The following is a 5,349-nucleotide window of genomic DNA, read 5'->3' on the forward strand; positions in this document are numbered from 1 at the left end:
CTCACCGTGAACCTCACCGAGCACTAGAGACACTTGAGCGTCGCCATCGCCACCTTCTTCCTTCTCGGGTCGCCGGAGCTCGCCACCTCGATTCCTCGGCCAGCGACCCTCTCCGGTCTTCCCGATGCCAAAAACGGAGCTGCAATGAGCCCCTGCTCCTTTCCCCTCTCTTCCCCGCGCGATAGCGCCCCCTGAGTTCCTCCCCGACGACCCGACTTCCGGCCGCCGCGCACGCTCGTCGCCGGCACCTCTCCCGGCCACCCTAGCCTCTCCTGATGCCTCTGCCAGATCGGGCGCTTCGCCGGCGTCCCGTAGCTCCAAACCACGCTCGATTTGGACCTCTGTAGCACGAATTAGCACAACTCCGGCGAGCTCTCCGCCGCGGCTCAGTCGTCGGCGACCACTCTCCGGTAGCCGTCGACGTGGCCAACCATTAGCGTGTAATTAACCTCCCCTCAGTCACTGCCAGAGGGCCCCACACGTGGGTCAAATCCCACTTAGTGCGGGTCAACACGGGATTAGCCCCTGTGTCACTAACCAGTGGACCCCACTGGTCAGGTTTGACCTGACCCAGGGCTTGTTGACTGATGACGCAATGATGATGCAGTGCTGACGCATTAAATACTAAATTTGTTTTATTATAATTGCAGAAAATGCCTAAAACATCTAAAAATCATAGAAAAATAATCTGTAAGTCCAATGAAAATAATTTATATATGAAAAAGGATCAGAAAAATTCATGGAATCTGATTATGGCATTTTCATGCATGTTTGAGAAAGTTAACATCACCAAATAAGCAAAATGATGATTAGGGTAAATTTAATAAATAGTTTGGAGTTGGAATTTGATTCATATTTGAATTCCACTTCAATTACTATGACCAAACAATGATCTAGGAAGCTCAGCACCCCAATATGCCATCTTCATGCATGCTCAAACAAAGTTTACCTGAGCATCAGGTCGAATCAATTAAAAGGGTATTCGGAAAATACCTTGCTTGAAGTGATATTTGAATCCTCATTCAAATCCAGCTTCAACCTAAGAAATGGGAGCTATATTGGCCCTGCCACATTTCATTTCCATTTCTCGATCCTGCATCATAGTGTTGCATTTCCGTGAAGTAATTGTTGTTCCTTTCTTGTTTGCCGGTGCTGTTCCCTCTCGGTAGACGATGGTTCCGACGATGTGATCATTGACATTGATGAAGACTCATTGCTATCTTCAGATGTGTCAGGCAAGCAAACCCCCTTGAGCATATTTACATAAACCCACTCTCTCGCTCTAGCTCTCTTTTACCGCATTAGGACAAACACGATTCAACTGTACATGTTATCGGTAGTTGAACCCATTCCTCTGCAGGACCTGATTTTGTCATAGTAAATAGTTGAAACCAGTTAGCATGAGTAGCAACTGCTTGAGCCTTGTTGTGCTTACGCATCCATGCTTGCTTACAGTGCCTGCTATAATTAGAGTCGTGTCGGGTCTGATCCATCTGGATGATGAATCGTAATGGTTGTCTTCATGTCCTACAGTGTGAGAGTAAAAGTGTGAATCTAATTTGGTAAAGGTAGCGATGAGAGGCCATGTAGGAGTACATGGTGGGTTGTCTCATTGGGACCGTCCTTAAGAACTGAGTTCTTTGTATGTTATCCAAGACAAGATACTACCATGCATTGGGCCCTGAAATATGACCCCGCTCGGCTTATTAATTGCCTAGATCTCTGTCCAGGAGTTGCAATTAGTTTCTGGTGTTTGTAGGAAAAGTGTTGGTGGCAGTGTTTAGCTCTGCCCGACGGGGTAGGCTTCTCTGCGGTAGATACAGAGTGGCAAGGAGTACCAAGTGGCACTCGGATGGTGGGTTGGGAACCCTGTGCACATCGTTTGGGGCCGTAGAGGAAACCTCGGCCGAACTTCCTTGCGGGTTCAGTCTCAAATAAGCGATAAACCTGGACTAGGGTCTTGTGTGGTTAACGGTCGTGGCCGACACCCACGCCAGTGCTTCCGCTTGAAGGTTGCCGAGATGCATGACGTGCATATGGTGCTAGGTGGTGGGAGCGTGTGTGAAGAAGTATACCCCTGCAGGATGAATTAATCTGTTCGAATAGCCGCGTACTCGGATATGGACTACTTGGAAACATTTCCTAGTACATAGACAACTTAAACAGATACTCTAAAACATGCAAGATAAGTGTGAGTTCTATGGAAGGCTTTCTCGTAGCGAGACGAGAGTGGATCCATAGTGGTGTATAGCATTGGTGAATATGTGGACTCGTGTGCACTATCCCACCTCAAAGAAAGAATTTGTAGTCGTAGTACAGGTTAGCCAAGAGTCAAAGCTGGCTTGCTGCAATCAAACCCCACAATCCTTTCATTGAAACATGATGCATATGTAGATAGTTATGATATAAGTCTTGCTGAGTACCTTTGTACTCACGGTTGCTTTATATATGTTTTTGTAGAGAAGAATTTAGTCTCATCAAAGGTTTCTACGCGATGTGTTCGATGTTGACCGGAATAGCTTGGGAATCCCAGACAGAGGTCTGGCTCCTTTGGTAGGGTCGTAGTAGCTTTTCAGGCTCTTCCAGCCACTTTTAGTAGATGTCTGTACCCAGACATATTGTGCTTCCGCTTGATGTTTGTATGACTTGAGTGACGGGTCATGAGACCCCTGTTTGTAATATCATACTATGTTGATTCCTATGAGTCTTTAATAAAATCTTGAGTCATAGAGTTATGTTGTGATGCCAGGATGTATCTACGCATATAGTGCATAATGTGTGTATGTTATGAAATGCATTATATGTGTGGGATTCGACACCTAGTTGTGTGCCTTTAGTAGTACTCTTTACGAGGAAATGCCTCTTTGTGCTTCCACCGAGCCTTGGTAGCTTGCTACTACTCCGGCCACATTGATTGACCGGTGTGTATCCTTCTTTCACGCTGTGTCTGTCCCTTCGGGGAAATGTCACGCAGTGTAATGGAGTCCTTGTAGCTTGCTACGACTCGTCTACACACGCTGATGACCGACACCTGCTTTGCTGGGTTATGTATGCCTGTCCCTGTACGGATGTACCAGTTGGGTTTATAACTAGCCATGTCGACCCGAGTTCTTGTCGTTTGAATGCTAGCGACACATTCATATACGTGAGCCAAAAGACGCAAAAGGTCCCGTCCAAGGTAAGGTGGCAGCCGTGGAGTTTACCGTGTGTGAGGCCGCAAAGTGATGTGATGTGTTACAGGCTGGGTTCTTATGATTCAGGATCGGGGTCCCGAAAAAAGCAACCATACGGTAAACAAATTATTGTTGGGCATTTGATGAAAAAGTGCATAGTTATGTGATATTCACGGCAATGGTCATGTGTATATAGGCATCCCATCCATAAGAAAATAGGTCAATTCTTGCCTGAACCTATTACTATTACTCCACCCATCGACCACTATCCATGATGCATCTAGAGTATTAAGTAAAATAGAGTAATGCTTGGAGAACATTCATATGAGATAGACAAAGATAATTTTAATAATATGAACTAACCCAGTGGTTTATCCTTAATGGCCATAATACAAATATGTATCTTGTCCCCTTTCTGCCACTGGGATATAGAAATCCATCAGATTGAACTCACTACAATGCAATCCTCTCACTAAAGAAAGATCAATCTACTTGCCAAACCAAACTAATAGATCACAGAGATTTACAAAGCTAGAATGATCATGCACATAAGAATCATATTTATAATTCAGAATAGACTCAAATATTATCTTGAATAATCTGAACATAAACCCACAATGATCATTGTATTGAAGATCAAGAGAGAGAGATAGCCATATAGGTACTAACTACAGACCCGTAGGTCTGTAGTGAACTAGTCACACATCACCATGGGAGCAACATGGATTCTGTAGAGGCCCTCCTTGATCGACCCCCCTCCGACAGGGAACGAGAAAAGGGCTCCAGATGGGCACACGAGGAAACAGAGACTTGTGGCGGCAGAAAAAGTATTTCGGGATTCTCTCTAGAGTTTTTGGGATATATGTGAATTTTAGGACGAGGAGGTACTCTAGGAGTCAACAAGGGGAGGATGAGCAACTGGGCGCGTCCTTGGCCCCGGCTGAACCCTCTTGGCTCGTGCCTCCCTCATGAGGCTTTTGGTGTCCAATCGAGGATTCCAGGTCTTATTTTGGTCCATAACAAATCACCAATTTTTTGTGTCAATTGGACTTGGTTTAGTACTATAAACCTGAAAAGCCAAAAACATACAGAAAACATCAGGTGGCACTGGGTCAATAGGTTAGCGCTCAAAAATAATATTAATTGGTAAATAAACTCCCCAAAAGTATCCTAGAATGATAATATAATAGCATGGAACAATAAAAAATTATAGATGAGTTGGAGACGTATCTCCACGTGCTGAAGCTGGAGAGCCAAGGGCTCGTGGCCGCTGGGAGTTGGCGGCTGCTGGAGGAGCGCGAGCTCGAGCCCCTCCGCGAGGGGACTAGCGAGTCCTCCTAGTGACTCACATCGAGCAAGGTATCTCTCTGCCTCCGCATCCATTTTCCCGCGCAATCCTCGAATTTTATGGGGAGCAACTCCACCACCTCACTCCCAATGTTTTTTCTTATCTGGCTGCCTTTGTTTCTCTTTGAAAAAGCTTCCTTCTTTGTCCTCCCCATTGCGGACGTTTCAAACATCTCTTTACTTGTGGGGTGATGACAGTGAAGATGTCCTCCCCGAAAGGGGATACGACCAATGTAGTCCAACTGTGCGGGGGACTTTGGCATTCAGCTCACAGGAAAAAGCTGGTTTCCACATGTATCATTTCCCCGATTTGGTGAAGGGTTGGCAAGACTCTTGGTTCTACCGTCAAGATGTTTTTGTTGGTGACGGATAGTCGGGCCTCATATTGTACTCGACGGAGCAAGTGCAGTTAGCACCATCCATCACCGTGTCCAAGGACGAGCGAACGGATGTAGATATGTTAGTGATAGCATTGGTGGCCTTTGTGAGGAAAGGCAACAATGTGATGGACCTACTGGAGGTCTTCTTCCAACTAAGGATCCAACGCTTGCAGGCAAGGGCCCATCCTATTTGGATGTATGAGGGACCGAGTGATCCCACGAGAACTCACCCAAAGGAGCCCGGAAACGAAGGCGTTAGTAGCAAAGTTCATGGCAATCACTCCGCGCGTGGGACAACCCTAGTGGGACCAGGCTGGTGCCTCGTTCTCCATGGAGAATCCTCCGATTGAGGTGATCTTGAGTTCGACTTGCCCGAGTGATTCCGTTGTTGTTGCTTACCTTTTCTTACTTGAATGTTTTCTTTTCACGTAGCAAAGGTTTACGATGAT

The sequence above is a fragment of the Hordeum vulgare genome, chromosome 4H (assembly GCF_904849725.1).
Source record: "Hordeum vulgare subsp. vulgare chromosome 4H, MorexV3_pseudomolecules_assembly, whole genome shotgun sequence".
Classification (NCBI taxonomy): domain Eukaryota; kingdom Viridiplantae; phylum Streptophyta; class Magnoliopsida; order Poales; family Poaceae; genus Hordeum; species Hordeum vulgare.